The sequence below is a fragment of the Rhinatrema bivittatum genome, chromosome 2 (genome assembly GCF_901001135.1).
Source record: "Rhinatrema bivittatum chromosome 2, aRhiBiv1.1, whole genome shotgun sequence".
Taxonomy (NCBI): domain Eukaryota; kingdom Metazoa; phylum Chordata; class Amphibia; order Gymnophiona; family Rhinatrematidae; genus Rhinatrema; species Rhinatrema bivittatum.
In genome coordinates this window covers 121,329,388-121,347,093 of record NC_042616.1, presented here as the reverse complement: position 1 = coordinate 121,347,093, position 17,706 = coordinate 121,329,388, and the positions used below count along the sequence as shown (strand labels likewise).

Below are 17,706 nucleotides of genomic sequence, written 5' to 3'. Positions count from 1 at the left end.
GTGTTTCAAGTTTCACCCTCCATCACTCGCCCTCCAGTGCTGCCCAATGCTGCGTTTCAAGTTTCACCCTCCGCCACTCGCCCTCCAGTGCTGCCCATGCTGTGTTTCAAGTTTCACCCTCCGCCACTCGCCCTCCAGTGCTGCCCATGCTGTGTTTCACCCTCCGCCACTCGCCCTCCAGTGCTGCCCATGCTGTGTTTCAAGTTTCACCCTCCGCCATTCGCCCTCCAGTGCTGCCCATGCTGTGTTTCAAGTTTCACCCTCCGCCACTCGCCCTCCAGTGCTGCCCATGCTGTGTTTCAAGTTTCACCCTCCACCACTCGCCCTCCAGTGCTGCCCAATGCTGCGTTTCAAGTTTCACCCTCCGCCACTCGCCCTCCAGTGCTGCCCATGCTGTGTTTCAAGTTTCACCCTCCGCCACTCGCCCTCCAGTGCTGCCCATGCTGTGTTTCAAGTTTCACCCTCCGCCACTCGCCCTCCAGTGCTGCCCATGCTGTGTTTCAAGTTTCACCCTCCGCCACTCGCCCTCCAGTGCTGCCCATGCTGTGTTTCACCCTCCGCCACTCGCCCTCCAGTGCTGCCCATGCTGTGTTTCAAGTTTCACCCTCCGCCACTCGCCCTCCAGTGCTGCCCATGCTGTGTTTCAAGTTTCACCCTCCGCCACTCGCCCTCCAGTGCTGCCCATGCTGTGTTTCAAGTTTCACCCTCCACCACTCGCCCTCCAGTGCTGCCCAATGCTGCGTTTCAAGTTTCACCCTCCGCCACTCGCCCTCCAGTGCTGCCCATGCTGTGTTTCAAGTTTCACCCTCCGCCACTCGCCCTCCAGTGCTGCCCATGCTGTGTTTCAAGTTTCACCCTCCGCCACTCGCCCTCCAGTGCTGCCCAATGCTGTGTTTCAAGTTTCACCCTCCGCCACTCGCCCTCCAGTGCTGCCCAATGCTGTGTTTCAAGTTTCACCCTCCGCCACTCGCCCTCCAGTGCTGCCCATGCTGTGTTTCAAGTTTCACCCTCCGCCACTCGCCCTCCAGTGCTGCCCAATGCTGTGTTTCAAGTTTCACCCTCCGCCACTCGCCCTCCAGTGCTGCCCAATGCTGTGTTTCAAGTTTCACCCTCCGCCACTCGCCCTCCAGTGCTGCCCAATGCTGTGTTTCAAGTTTCACCCTCCGCCACTCGCCCTCCAGTGCTGCCCAATGCTGCGTTTCGTTTCACCCTCTGCCACTCGCCCTCCAGTGCTGCCCAATGCTGTGTTTCAAGTTTCACCCTCCGCCACTCGCCCTCCAGTGCTGCCCAATGCTGTGTTTCAAGTCTCAGCTCCTCATCCCCCAAGCAGCCAAAGTGTCTGCTGACTGGTGCTGCAAATGCATTTGAAACAAGCCCTATCCACCAGAAGCACTTCCTGGTCCTGGAGAAAAGCAGAGGTGCAGGGCCCACAGAGCGTGGGAATACTCCTGCTGCTGAAGGAGAGAGGAAGAGCCTGGAGCCACCACCAGTAAGGAAGAAGGCTGCTGCTGCTGTGTGTGGGGAGGAAAGCGAAATTCTCAGCAGGCTGGGGGTGGGGGGGAGAGAGATACTTGTAAGGCAGAGGATGAGCACAGAGACGGGGATGCTGCGGAGTAGGTGGGTGGGAGAATCCGCTTAATATTTTATGGCCCTGGCTTCTGTCCGCCAAAATAAACTCCCATATTTACCTGGAAAAATGAGTCTTTTTTTTTTCCCCAACTTATTTTCTCCTGGTTTTTGGTTTTTTTTCTTGTCATAACAAACCCTGTTTGTTAAAACCAAAAATGAAGGTCCCTAGCAGAGTGGCACAGCATGAGCAATCTTAGGCTTGCTCGAGGACAGAGCAGTCTGCACCATGGCTTTCTCCGCAAAAATACTTTATTGTTCAGACAACAAAACCTGCTTACCCTTCAGTGCCACCATGCCATGTTTCAGGACCAGCTTCCTCGGTCTCAAGCAGCCAAAGTGCCAGCTGTCTGGTGTCATGAAGGCTCTGAAGCAAGCTCCGTCCACCAGAAGCACCTGCTTAATATTTTATTGTCCTTGCTTCTGTCAACCCCAATAAACTCCGATATTTACCCTGACAAATCAGTCTTTTTTTCATCTGATTTTCTCCGGTTTTTGTTCTTGTCATAACAAACCCTGATAAATTCCAGGGGAAAAAGAACGATAAAAAAATGAAATTGAAGGTCCCTATTTTTTTTACCTTTTAAGGTATGTGAATGTCTCTATCATATCCCTGCTGTCTCTCCTGAATTTTCTGATGTTTTGTTTTTTTTAAGGCTATGTGAGGCTTTGGACACTGCTAAGTATTTCTTGCAGCTTAAAACATCGCTAAGTGGAAAAACTTTTTTCATTGTATAGCTTCTTATGACAAGGAACACCTTAGGAAAAAGGAGGGTAGTTTAAGCTTACGCATGGACAATAAGGATCTGAAATGCACAAAATTGCCATAACAGGCACTTTTGGGTGGACCGCTATTCACTTCCTGTTTTGTAACCTAACATAGGAAGCTCATTTCCCTTGTACCTCGACATACAATTCCCTGATAACGTCTGGAAGCTGAAAATATTTCTGTTTTTAAAACAAACAAATGTCTGTTGACCTTTACATTCCAACTGTAATTTGTTTAAAGCTGCAATACTGGTTGTGTATTATTCCCAATTTGGACTGAGAAGTTCAGGAAATCCTTCTTTTCTTTTTTTTTTTACATTAGGTTTAATTAATCCAACCATGTTTATAAGTCCTTTCCTTCCCCAGCCGCATCCACACTCTGAAATACTTTTTCTCAATAGAAGAGGTGCCACCCTACTCCGCCTGTCATCTCCGTTCCTGAGGTTATTGTTTAGGCATTCGTGTCACAGTCAGAATCTATCACCACCCCGAAATCCTGCAGGACGCCTGAAAGTAAACACGCATGTTTTGAAAACAGGAGTTTTATGCCAGTGTTTCTTAGATCCCGCTGCAATTCCAGGGAAGCACCGCGGATTTAAATTCCAAATGCTTCAAATGAAATTATATCAGCTGCTGGCGTTTGATCTGCAGCACTTCAGGGGAGGACAATAAAGGTATGGGAGTGGCATTTTATTCATCACTAGTTCTCCCTTCTCCTGGATAAAGGTATTGTAGCGCACAGACAAATGCTATGTATGAGCTATCATTTAGTAGGGTAGAACTTGCTTTGCAGTCCGTCATGACTGAAAAGAGAAAAATAAACCTAACACCCATGAAGACTAAGGCTAACAGCATCTACTGGTCCCCAGGTCCGCAAGCCCATAACAAAGCAAGCTATTTTTAGCCATTCGCAGTTGGTGCACCAAGGACAGACAAAGAGGAAGGCAGGCACTAGAGTGCACCGAAAGCAGAAACATCATTTGTGCTGGAATCAGATGAAATATTAGCAGGCACCAGGTAATCCACCGAGACTTCAACCTCATTTGCTTAAACTCCATCACTCCCCCCAGATCTCCACATCCACTGGAGGAGAGACGCCAGTTAGAAAGCTGAAACAAACGAGCACACGCTGTTCTGCAAGATACCAAACTCAACAGAGGAGCGTGCCTGAGGGATAACATGGCAAATAATCGCCTTTCTTCTCCAGATTGCTCCCAAAGAATGCCTATAACCTTGATAGATGTAATCGTTTAAATGGGAAAAAGTCATTAAGGGGCATCCCAATTCAAAAAAAAAAATAAAAAATAATAATATATGAAAGTAGTCGGAGAAAGCAGACTCTTTAAAGAGATATAATTAAGTGTGTAACGGGCCCTCCCCCACTGCACTGTGCTTACTCAAGCTTAGGTGGAGGGGGGATCCAACCAGCACAGATCTAGGCCTTATCAGTTTTCTTTAGTTTGACTGTTTAAAATTATTCCGATTATTCCATATTGGCCACAGCATTTGCCAGCTGCTTATTTAATGGAACGGGGGAAGGGGGGATGTGTTCGCTTATAGTCTATAGGGACAAAAAAAAACAAAACAAAAAGCACCCTAGAATATAGTAGGGTTTATTGAACTCATCTCCAGCCATAGAGTAGTGCCACATCTGGTGCTGGGGGGAAAAAAAAAAAAAAACCTTAAAAAATGTAAGGAGGAAAAAAAATAGGGACCTGTAAAAATGCATTGTTGCGAATGCCTGTGGAACCTCACCTTCAGCAGAGCTCTGAGCTGGAGCCTCATGGTGACAGAGGAGCACTATAATTATGGTATTATTAAACAATCACTGTAGCAGTTACAGAATATGCCTTCCTGTGTAGTGACATCTGAGGAGAGGCGGCGCAGTTAGGTTTTCTGCGTATAAAGATGACACCTCAGACTCTCAGAGAGCACCGGCAAATGATATTAGCAATATAAAACACGCCTGCTAAAGCAGTATTTGGACATCCTTTTTATTTTTATGCTTAAATTTGCCTGTTGGTATTACAGCGGAATACTTTACAGCTTTCGCGACCTGGTAGTTAAGTAAAATCGTTCTGCACAGCACAGCCAGCATTGTCTGTTTATCCTGTCCTTTTTTTTTTTTTTTTACAGCTGCATTCAAAAGCAATATTCAAATCTGTCATGCCATTAGAGTGCCTCCCTTGCATCTCAATTCAGGCCGTGATAAACAATTCAATGCACACTGCACCACTCGCCACTTAATGTCTGATTGAAATGCTACCTACATTTTCTATGACGACAGGAAATTAAAAAAATAAGAAAAAGGTAGTCTGTGACCTTAAACTTTAAAAAAAAAAAAAAAAACAACAACCCAGTACTGAACTATCAGCCCAAGGCACCTTGTTGTGTTCAGCCTCCGCTAAACAGTATTCTTTTGACATAACTTGATACCACTTCCAAAGGAAAAGAATCTAGTTCACAGAGGTCTTCCTTTTAAAATGGGCATTTTTCCCGTTAGTGGTAAAGCGCATGCAGAAAGCATACGATTATGGTATTTATGTTTCCATTAAAGTGTCTTCAGCAAGCCAGGGGAGTCTAGCCTACTATTTTCCTGCTATTTAGGTTTACTGCAGCTCAGTGCCCATTTTATTTCAATTATATTTGAGGACAAAGCACTCTTGGAGGCAAATGATTACATGGCGACAGTCAGTAAAGGTCCATTAGAGCGGTCTCTGTGTGGAATCTTTAGCTATGGATGCCAGGTGAAGGTTATAAAACCCAGATTGAATAGTATCATCATTTAAATGAAAGACACTACAGACTAGTAGTTTGCGATTTCTGATTTTCTTATGTAAATCATCACAAACTACTAATGGAGATTTTTTTTTTTTGGTCTAAACTAGAAGCCTGAACAACAAGAAGGCTAACAAAAGCAACCAGCATTTATTTATTTATTTATTTATTTAGAAACTTTTATATACCGGTAATTGTGGGGACATCATACCGGTTCACATAATAACTGAAAGCTTGGAAAGTACATTTCAACAGGGAGAGTAACTGGGCGAGGGGGTAACCAAGAAGCAGTAGGAAGGAAAGAAAACAAGTAAGTCATAACAAGAGGATAATAAATTAACAATTTACAATTTACATTGAGTATCTCCTTGGAATAAGGGGAGGGCGGTCAACTGGAGGGGGGGGGGGGGGGCGGGCTACGGACTAAGAGGCTATTCTGTGTAGGCATGGTTGAACAGAAAAGTTTTTAGTTTCTTTTTGAATTTGATTGCACAGGGTTCAAGGCGCATGTGGACAGGCAGGGAGTTCCAAAGGGCCGGACCGGCAATGGAGATGGCACGGTCGCGGGTGGAGGAGAGATGAGCTGTTTTCAGGGATGGAACATGAAGGGTGCCTTTGTTGGTAGATCTGGTGGCTCGGGTGGACAAGGAGGCGGTGAATGAGAGGTCGAGCCAGTTTGAATTGTGGGAGTGGATGGACTTGTGTATTATGGTCAGGGTTTTGTAGTGAATACGGGAAAGGATGGGGAGCCAATGTAAGTCCTTGAGGATAGGGGTAATATGGTCGTGTTTACGTGTGTTCGTGATGAGTCTTGCAGTGGCGTTTTGCAATAGTTGGAGGGGTTTTATTGCAGATTGGGGGAGTCCTAAGAGGAGGGCATTACAGTAATCAAGTTTGGAGGTGAGGGTGGCTTGAATCACTGTACGGAGGTCATGCGTGTAGAGTAGGGGTCTGAGTTTCTTTAGAACATTGAGTTTGAAGAAACCAGTTTTGAGGATGGAATTGATGTGGGGTTTCATATTGAGATTGGGATCGAGAAGGACTCCTAGGTCCCTGACAGAGGGTTGAGCAGTAAGGAGGTTCAGTTTAGGGTCGTTGGGCAGGGGGTCACGGAGGTCAGGGGGATGCGAGGAGATGTGGAGGAGTTCTGTTTTACTTGTGTTAAGAGCAAGCTGGAGGTTGGTGAGGAGGGCGTTGATAGCTGCTAGACAATTTTCCCAGTGCTTCAGGGCATCGGATATGGAGTTGTGAATGGGAATGATGATCTGTACGTCATCAGCGTATAAGTAGAATTTGAGTTTAAGGTCAGAGAGGAGGTGGCAGAGTGGTGTGAGATAGACATTGAAGAGGGTTGAAGAAAGTGATGAGCCTTGCGGGACTCCTTGTTGTAAGGGATAGGATGTAGATAGGTTGTTTCCAATTTTGACAGAGAACTTTCTGTTGGTGAGATAGGATTTGAACCAGGCGAGGGCAATTCCTGAGATGCCGATGCTTTCTAGCCATGTCAGGATGTGGTGGTGGCTGATGGTGTCGAAAGCCGCTGAAATATCGAGAAGGGCGAGGAGGTAGCTGTGGCCTTGTCCCAGACCTCTGAGGAGATGGTCAGTGAGGGAAAGGAGTAAGGATTCCGTATTAAAGTGTTTCCTGAATCCAAATTGGGAAACATGGAGGATATCATGGTTTTCCAGGTAGTCCATGAGTTGGGAATTGACCACCTTTTCCATTAGTTTGGAGATAAAAGGGAGGTTGGAAATGGGGCGGAAGTTGGAGGGGTCTTTCGGGTCTAGGGAAGGTTTCTTGAGGAGGGGTTTGACAACAGCGTGTTTGAGGGGGTCTGGGACAGTCCCATGGGAGAAGGAGCAGTTGATAATGTCTGCTATCGAGCTGGCTATGCTGTCGGGGATGGCTAGTAGAGCTTTGGTGGGGATGGTGTCGTTGGGGTGAGAGGCTGGCTTGAGTTTTCGAAGGAGGCTTATGATTTCTTTAGAGGAGGTGAGGTCAATTGTGGCCATTGAAGGTTGGGAAGGAGGGTGAGACGAGAGTAGGTTAGTGGGGGGACAAGGATTGGTGGGGGGAAATCTGGAAAGCAGGTTGGAGATTTTAGTTTGAAAATAATTTGCCAGTTCTTCACATTTAGCCGCAGCCTCAGCGTCTGGAATGGTAGGAGAGATAGGGGTGGTGAGGCTAGAGACATAGGAGAAAAGAACTTTAGGGTTGAATGTATATTCATGGATTTTTTTGCCATAAAAGTCACGCTTGTGTTTGATTGTGGACAGTCTGTATGTGTGTAAGGCTGTTTTGTAGATTGAGGAGTGTTGTGGGGTTGGGTCCTTGCGCCATTTTCTTTCTTTTTGTCTGAGATTACTTTTAAGGGTTTTTAGCTCTTGGGTATACCAGGGCTTGGAGGGTTTCACTGCGGTATTTATAATACGTTCGGAGAGTGGGCAAAGCTTGTTGGCAATGTCTTCAGTAAGGCTGTGCCAGGAGGCTAAGGCTGTGTCTGGGTCAGGGCAGATTAGCCTAGGTAGGGAGAAAGCTAATGCGTCGGTTAGTTCGTCGCTGGGGCAGGTTTGGGTTTCAGCAAAGCGGCCTCCATCACTTCCCCCATCATGTTGCAAACCCTACTGGCAGAGCCGCCTAGTTTACGCCACGGATGTAAGCCCTTGGGATGTGGCAGAGAGGATGCAACCTACCAGGTGAACCTGCTAGGCCCACGCCGACGGCTGGTGTACTCGCCCTTACTGGGACAGGAGCTGGAACTTCACCGACACTAACTCCGTCACCTGCAGGTTGAGCCCTTGGGTTCCAGGGGCCGGCAGGGCTTAGGCAGAAGTCCCGTAAGGAGCGGTCAGACGAAGTAAAGACAGGGCAGTGGTCAGGGAGGGCAGTGGTCAGGGAAGGCAGCGAGCAGACAATATTATCCGGGTCCAGGCCAAGGGTCAAGACAGGCGGCAATCCAGGAGTAAAGTCAGAATCCAAGGCAAAGGTCTGAACTGGAGAATCATGCCAAGACAGATAAGACAAAGACAAGACACTGAGGGGCAAGACAGGACAAGGCAAAACGAGACTCAGAGGATCAGGTCAAGGCGGGCAGAAAGGGCGAGGCAACAGAGACAGGGCAAGAGCAGAGACAGGGCAAGTTAAGGCAAGTAAGGCAAGATAGCAGGTCAACAAGGCAGGGCACAAAGAACTAGCAACACGCATTGCAGATAAGGCAGGAAGACTTGTTGCTGAGGTGCCGGGGAACGAGGTCACTGGGTAATTATAGAGTACCTGTAGTGACATCATCAGGCACTGCCAAACTGGGTTTCCCGCCGCAGGGCCTTTATCCTGGAGGAGAGTACATGCACCCGTGCCTATAGGCGTGTGTGAGAGTGGTGGCATTTGAGCCGTGAAGACGGAAGCATGGCATCGTGATGGATTAGCGGCATCCTGGGGTGAGTGCGGCCAATCACGGGGCCTTCCTGCAACCGGCCAAACATTGCAGTTTACTATGGCAGACCGCAGCTCTGGGGAAGATTCTGCAGCGATAGTCAGAATTATTCTGTAGCGCCTTTACATATAATCTGCATCATTTTGCACATTTAATGTTAATTTAGTTTTCATAATATAGCTTTCAAACTTACTTGCATGCTTGTATATTTTCTTTAATTCTTTTGGAGACTTTATGGGTAAAGGATCTCTGTTATGGTTGCAGGGGAGGTAGAGGATTTGGGGGGATGAGAAGAGGAAGAAAGGAGCAGGGAAGGGGGAGGAGCTCAAATGGGGCGAGGAGAGGTAATGAGCATTGTGGATGGGGAAGAGGGATGGAAAGAAGGCAGGAGAAGGTAGAAGAGGAAATAACAGGGATGGGGAGAAGAGAAGGGGAATAAGGGGTAGGAGAAAGGGAAGGGGCTTTGGGATACAGAGAAGAGAAGAGTACGGCTTTGGGCTTCTGGGCGGCAGGGAAGAGAAGTGAGGTTATGAAATCATACGGGGGAGAGAGGAAGGTATCCCCCTCTCCCAGGTTCAGCCCTGCTCCCTTTTTCACCCCCCTTCTATCACTCTTCTCCAATCCACTGCCAGTCTCCTTTCTCGCCCCATCATAAGTGCTGCTACAGAGACGCACCTCATCTCCCCAGCCTCTCTTTCACACACATTCTCTCAATTTGCCCTCCCAACCGATCTCCTCACCCCTTCTAATCTCCAGCTCGTGATCCCCAATTCCTCTTACACACACCATTCCTTCTCACTGGTCCCGCCAGGTCTGGTTTCCCCTTCCTACTCTTATCTGGCCAGTAACAGGACAGCGAGGGTTGCCTCTGGCTACATCTTCATCCTCTTCAGTCCCCAACGCCCAGATCATACTTTGAACCACATAAGACACTGTAGGCCCTTATAGTTGAACGTATGATTTAGGCCCTGAGTAGTAGGGAGGGAGGACTTGACTAGAGATGTCCTTGCTCTCCTCCTCCTCCTGTGATCAGCTCAATCCACACAAGGAGAATCAGCAGAAAAGGAGGATCAGAGGGAATTGCAAAGGTTCACTCTGGTCAGCTGCCGCCTCCCCAATCTGTTTTGCTCCTAATCCCGACTTTTCTCTCTCATACTCTTCATCTCTCTGAGACCTCTCTGAGACCTCTCTGAGACCTGGCTTTCTTCTGAGGACTCAGCTTCATTTGCTACTCTGTCATGGAGGTGATCTTTTCTCCCATACACCTCGCAGTGTAGGCTGCGATGGTGGTGTTGGGACTGCTGCTCTCCCTCTCACTTGTAGGCTTCAGCCCCTTCCTCACACCCCTCTCCAGGTAGCTGTCCTTTATTACCAATTTTGATTCTTAACTTTCCTTCTTCTTTGATCCATCTTCCCCTTATCTTATTCTCGGCAACTTTCACCTCCATGTTGATGACCCCTCTGACTTTTACGCCTCAAAAACTCCTTTCCTTAACCTCTTCATTTGGATCTCCGCCTCTACTCATAAGCATGGCTACTGCTCTGACCTAGTCCTTTTTTCCTACTGCTGTCTCTCAGAATTCTTCACCTCAGTTCTTCCTATATCATCTGGTAACTTTCACACTAAATCACCCTTCCCCATCAGCCTCATCCAGTCACCACCAACATTTCAGAAATTTCCTTTGTATCTTCTACACTAGTGTTTCATCTCTCCTTTCCTCCACTACATTGTTTGAGTCAGCTGAAGCACCACATATTTTTCTCTGTTTTAAAAAGTCTTGCCCCTCCCCTTGTGGTGTAAGATGATAGTGCGTCTTCAGCTAACTCAGACAATGTAGTGGGGGAAAGGAGAGATGAAACAATTGTTGCGAGGATAGAAGGGAAATTTCTGTTAGTGGTGACCGGATGAGGCTGTTGGGGGAGGGTGATTTAGTGTGAAACTTATCAGATGATGGTTTGAGATAGGAAGAAATGAGGTGAAGAATTCACTTCCTACATTCCTGTGCCTGCTCTGCAGAACATCTTTAGCTAAAATCCTATGCCCACACAGACTTCATACATTTAAAATTTATGGTGACCTCCTTCCAGTCTGCTATTGTACTTGCCAAACAAGATTACTATTGTTACATCCTCAATCTATCACTTTCCATTGCTACTGTTCCCGCTGCCTTCATACATGCCATGATCACTCTACACCTCAAAACACCCTCACTGGATTCTACCTGTCCTGCCAACTATCGTCCCATCTCCATCCTCCCTTTTGCTGGCAAACCACTTGAATGAGCTGTTCTCCGCTACTGTCTTGGCTTTCTTTCATCTCAAGCCATGATCCACACTCCAGTCTGGTTTTCGTATTCTACATTCCAAAGAAACAGCCCTTGCCAAATTCTCCACTGATCTGTTTATGGATAAACCCAAAGGCCTTTTCTCAGTCCTTATCTTCCTTGACCTATCTGCTGCTTTTGACACTGTTGATCACCACAGTGAAGTCTGTCCTCACTTGGTTTTGAGATTCTGTCCTATCCTTGTTCTCTTCTTACATCTCCCACTGCACTTTTGGTGCTTCCTCTAGTGGATTCTCCTCTACTGCCAGCCTATTATCAACTGGTGTGCCATAGTGTTCTGTCCTGGTTTTTCTTCATTTCTCTCTGTATACCAATTCCTTTGATACTCTGATTTCCCTCTCATTGCTTTCTATACCATCTTTATGCTGATTTCCAGATTTACCTCTCTGCACTAGATTTTTCATCAGGATTTCAGTTTCAGATCTCAGCCTGCTTGTCTGACATTGCTGCCTAGAAATACTACTGCCACCTTAAAATCAACATGGCCAAGACAGAGCTTCTTATCAGTCTCCCCAAGCCTACTTCCCCATTTCCTCCTTTCTCAGTTTCTATGAATAACGTTGTAATCCTACTAGTCTCTACAGCCTGTAACTTTGTAGTCAGGTTCCACTCCTCTCTCCCCTTTTCTACACATATCCAAAACACTAATAATATGTGGTTTCTTTCTCTATGTCACACCAATATCCATCTCTTCCTTTCTGAAAACACTACCAGAACCCTTATCTACTCTCTCATCACTTCTCACTTAGACTATTGCAACCTGTTCCTCACATAGACTTTCTGAGCTAGTGTGTCATGCTTCCTCTCTCTTGCCTTATTAAATCCCATCTAAAAACCCCACCATTTTGAGGCTTTTAAATCTTAACCCCTGATCATGCAGCTTACAGCCTCATACAGATCTCTTTTGCCCTTTACGTTGGAGTATGAACTTTGAATTTGTTTTTAATTTTTTATCTTTTGTCTATTGTTGATGTCTGTTATTTATGATTTTTAAATATGTATTAATTGGAAGCCACCTGGAACATAGGATGGAGCGGCCTACAAATATTTTAAATATATATAAAATATAAATGTTTGTCTTGATTCAACTGTAAACTCTACTGAATAGGGACTATCTCATATATTTTTTTATATACAGTGCTGCATACATTAAGTACCACTACAGAAGTGGTAAATAGCATAGTAGGATCTTGCACCATTTCATAGGGGGAGGGGAGGGGAAAGAACTAAACAATTTCACTGTAAGGGATACATTTTGTGGCCTTTGTCATGACATTATGGGGACATGAGGGGCCCTACCTATTGCTGTCAACCTCCTGTTTACTTTAAAACTATACATAGGATCCACCTTCAAACACTGGACAAGTCAATTATGTAGTGCCATAATGGTCCAAAACATGAAGATAGTTGCTGGCAAAGGAAAATTAGGAACACTCCCTGGTTTTATCCTGATTGGCCGTGTGATATCTTTAGTTGTTGAAGGCGACAGGGTAACAGAATTACCTTTTTGTAAACATGGAGAAAAGAGCTAGTTATACTATATCATCATCGGGGGTATGGTTGCATTTGATGCCATTATTGCAGTCCTATAAAGTGACTGTTATTGGGTCGGACTACTTCCATCTTGAAGAGGCAGAGTTTGTTGTATTTTATATGTTTTTATAAATGTATTAAATGTAACCCACCTGGAACTTGGGACAGAGTAGGTTAAAAGTTTTTTTAAATAAATATAGTAAATAAATTTTATTTATTTATTTATTTAACATTTTTCTATACCGAACTTCATGACAAGCTTCATATCAGGCCGGTTTACATCAAACTTAGGGGTTAACTTAACAGAACCATAAAACAAGAAGGCCGAGACGCAGATACAAATAACATGGAGAATAAAACTTGGGGGCTAGAGTAGCCAGGAAACAAAGGACAGGAAGAACTGGAGACTTAACACGAATGAATATACAATCAACATGTCCTTTATATTTTTTGGATAGAGGAAACACTAAAGAAACTTTTTCTGGAGTAACTTACGAGTCACATCACACAATGCCTCATAGTATTTTCAGAAAAAGAGATTCTTGTTCAAAGTTTATTAACATGGGTGAAATTCAGACAAGCCAAACATTACTTAGAGATTTTCTCCTGTTATAATATGCCAGGACTGTTCCTCTCAATTATCAAATCTGTCATGAAGATGCACAAGATGAAAGACGCAAGGCATTAAATCTGTAAAGACTATCACCTTTTTTGTGACTTGGCTACACCATATTTATGCAACCACTTCCACCCTTGCAGCTCATGTAAACCTCTTTTACTTCTAATGTAGCAAGGGAACTCTGAGTCAGAGAATTCCCTTAATCTTTATAACTGGGACACCACAGACTGGAAGGCAGTAGTGATATAAAGACTTTCGGGCCGATAAAGTACAGTGTGCTCCGACGGAGCGCACTGTTAGCCGGCATTTGACGCGCTAGCTTTACCCCTTATTCAGTAAGGGGTAATAGCGCATCCAAAACACGCGTCCAAGCCCCCCCCCCCCCCCCCGAACCTAATACCGCCCGCAACATGCAAATGCATGTTGATGACCCTATAAGGTATTCCTGCGCGATACAGTATCATGGCCCTATTAGGTATTCCTGCACGATACAGTATCATGGCGAAATTAAGTCGGAGGTCCCAAAAGTTAAAAAAGTAAAAAAAAAAAAAAAATTAAAATGGGCCCGCGGCTCGAAAACCGGACATTCAATTTTGCCGGCGTCCGGTTTCTGAACCCGTGGCTGTCAATGGGCTCGAGAACCAACGCCGGCAAAATTGAGCGTCAGCTGTCAAACCCGCTGACAGCCGCCACTCCTGTCAAAAAGGAGGCGCTAGGGACGCGCTAGTGTCCCTAGCGCCTCTTTTTACCTCTGGCTCTAATTTTAATAAATTAAAATACTGAATCTGCGCGCACAGGAGAGTGGCCTGTGCGCGCGCCGGGAGAGCTCTCCCGTGATTTTACTGTATCGGCCCGTGAGTGAGACAGATGCAGAGAAAAAGTGCCATATGATGGCCCTGGATATAATGGCTGGCATGGAGAGGGCTGAAGGAATTCTGTTTCCTTCCTTCTTCTGACATGTAACTGCAGAGGATTCCAATACAGGTGTGGGGTATTTAACAAGTTAGTAGCCCTGGTTTTCTACCCACTGTTTCCCAACCCTCTCATGGAGGCATACCTAACTAGTTGGGTTTTCAGGATATCTGCACTGAATATGCATGAGATAGATTTGCATACATTGGAGAACCAGTGTATGCAAATCTACCTCTTTGTATATTCATTGTGGCAATCTTGTTCACCAAAGCATGAGTTCATACCATAGGATCAATTCAACACTACAGGGTTATCTCTCTAGAATGGGCAACTACAGCACCAAAGTGCATACTGTTTGGCTTCAGGTGCTTTCCCTAGAGAGCTTACCCTTTGGTTTCACTTGGCTTGCCTTGCATGCAACACTGTGTTCAAGTTGGGACCAATCTTGCATGCAAGGACATTTTGGTCATCCTCCTTCCAACTTCAAGCACTTACCACTTTACTCCTGTTTTAAAGCCCTTTTTAAAGCCCTCTTCTGCATTAGTGCAGATTTATTAGGTTAATTCACATTTCAGCACGCTTTTTCCATTAAGTGCACTTTTTAAAATCCTGATTTGCCTCCCACTGGCTTACTGCATCCCACAGGGACCTCAGTTTTAACGTGCACATTAAGTAAAATCTGTGATAAAATGTAACTCCAATTTTAGCACGGGTTTTATTACATCGGCCCCAAAATGAGATACTGTGTACATGGTGCTTATGCAGAAAATGTCAACGGCTACTGCAGTCTACATGGGTTAACTGAAATAACCTTAATCTACAGTACCTTGGCAAACTTTTTTTCCACTACTGGAAAGGACCAACAAATATCAAAACTGAAGAACTTTTCTCTGGGAATCAGATTCTGTGTGTTTGTTTAATTATAGTATACAGGTGGTTATTTGACTTTGAGTTAAAGTGTCTCTCATACAGTGATCCTTTTTTTTGCTTTGAAAAGAAAAAAAAAAGGTACTTATGCAGCACCAACCAAGACTGCAGTTAGAAAATGACATGGGATTAAGAGGAAACAACCCCATAATACTGTGGGACTGACTCTTCCCGGTTCCTACCTTCCTCTTTTTTTACTCAGCTTTTGCAAACAAACTGCCAGCAGGAAGCAGGGAAGCTAAACAGGGTTTAAAAATATTGCAATTTAAGACATCGGTTTTTATTTTAGGCTTTACATTTCTCTTTTAGAGTTTGATTAAATCATGTAAAAGGTGTGTTTTAATGGTGCAAATGAGGTGTCATTTTGATACTTGCCACTGTAAACAGAATATTAGCTTGTAATCATCCTTTTGTTTTGTATTTTTGCTATCACGCAGAGGTTGAGATCTATCTCTAGGAAGGCTCAGTTTTGAAATTCTATGTACTCTCGGTAAACAAACACACAGAATCTGATTTATCAAGCTATATGCCTTACAGATATCAAATGGGAGAGAATACTTGACATCCGAGTCCTAACAATATGAAATGAAAGACAAATCAGTGCATTTAAGGACACAATAAGAAACAAAATCATGAACTAAAGTGAAATTTACAAGTAGTCTACGGCAAGGTGAATGGGATTTTAGAAACTTCTTCAACGAGTCAAAACAAACAGTGTGAATTTCCATCAGATCAAACTTCTAAATCCTGCTTTGAACCTAATGAGATCTTCATCTTTAAATGTCAAAAATGTTCTAGATGTATAAAGCTTCTATTGAAATACTGCTAATAAAAATCCATGAGAATAATGGGGTTGCTCTAGCTAAAAATGCTCAAAGCATGTATGAAATCTGTTTTGTTTTTAACAGGATCACTGAAAAATCTATGAGAGTCTCAGTGTTATGCAGAGTCACAATGGCGAAATATCAACAGGCTGCACAATGTATGGTGTTTTTCTGTATGCAGCACATTAGAAGGTTTGAACAGGAGAAAACTATCCCCAGAAGGAAATGTATCTATCAAGCCAAAATACGGAATAGGAATAATTCAAAAACTTCACATCAGTAAAGTAGCTGGGCAGTTGAACCTCTTGGTCTCTCTATTTAAGGGAAGTTTAGAAACTAATATTTCTTTTGTTAGTAGTTTACCAGGCTAGTTTACTTTGCACTAATGAAAACCAATATCCTTGTAAAGCAACCTAGTCTGTGGGATGATGATAAAGAAAGGGGACCCATGGGAGTAATGATTTATACAAGACTAAGGGGTAATTTTCAAAAGGATTTACATGCTTAAAACTGAATTTTACACTTGCAAATGTACTCTACCCATGTAAGTGAGCTTTTGAGAATTGCTACAATATGTGCTATTGAATAGGGTTTACCCACTTGCAGTACACTTAATGCAGGTAAATGGCTTTAGAAAACAGCTATGATAGTACGTTACATTTACATGCATAACACTTTTGAAAATTCACCTGTTAATAAATATGGTCAAATAGAGGGAGAGTGGAGCAGGCAAGAAAGACTATGGTTGCATGAAGGTGACCAAATAAGGATGCATTTCAACTGTTTTTTTTGGGCTCATCCTGTTCACAGTTTGATCCCCAGATTGAATGTAGAAAGTCTTGGTCTCCAAGACTGCTAATTTCTACCTGTGCATCACTGGATGCTAAAAGCCATACGAGGTACAAGATGCAAATTAGTGTTAGTGAGCCCCTACCAGCTGAAATATTATTAGTGTGGATGGCACACTAACTAAATGAATAACCTCACTCGAGGCTATGTATAAGCGCCCTTACAGACAAAAGAGGGAATGATGCAATGAAGGAGAAATCAAGAGATGACTAAACACTAAGAAGAGAAAGTAAGGTCAAGAAGTAGATGAGGACACATCCTTTTGCTCTTGTTCTAAAGCACAAAAGGGTCTGACACCAAAATCATTTATAAATTGGTTTCATATATTTATTATAAACATTATTTAATACATGCACATCTGACAGCCAAATTTTGTCAAACTTACATTTCCCACCAAAAAAAAAAAAAAAAAGACAGGAGAAAATCTTAAAGTCTACAAAAAAAAAAATGCTGGAAAATAATCTATTTCATTCATTTTCAAATTTTAACATCTTTGTTTTGAAAACCGGGACTTTTCTCTCCTGTACTGGAGATATCTTCTTCGAAATGCTGCCCTCTAGGCCTGCCTGAGGATTATCTGCAGCAGTTTCCAACCCCGTAATTAAATGTAGCTGTAAGGGAGCAGAAAAACTAAAGGTGACGTTGGCTGCCTTCCCGTGTGGTTTCATGCTATCCCATTACTGCTGCACAGGAATTCTCTGTCCATGGCTTGAAAACTAAAGAGCCATATTGCAAACTTAGGAGCATAATTAGATGCAAAAGTTCTAGATCTTAACCGTGCCAAAGGACAGTCACAGAAACATAGCAGGATGTTAATTAGAGCGACATTCACCTCCCGGAAGGAAAAGGAGGGGGGTGGGGGAGACAGAGGAGGAGAAAAACTCCATTTTCCTGTTTGAGTTATAACACCACTGTTGATGAACATATCCGAGGCACTTAGCTATTACAAGTGCAAGGAAAAGTCTATAAATACACAGTCAAAGTTGTAAAGAAAAGCCACCAAGAAAAGAATAAGTTAGATAAATATGCAAGAATTTACAATGCTCTCGGGTCTCGATAAAACAAAATGAGCGTTAGAGCAAAGACCAGGAA

General features: G+C 44.2%; 1 protein-coding gene across 1 annotated transcript in view; it reads right to left on the bottom strand.

Annotated features, from left to right (window-relative positions):
- Positions 1 to 17,706, bottom strand: part of PARD3 (par-3 family cell polarity regulator) — a 1,467,145-nt gene that overhangs the window by 327,412 nt on the left and 1,122,027 nt on the right.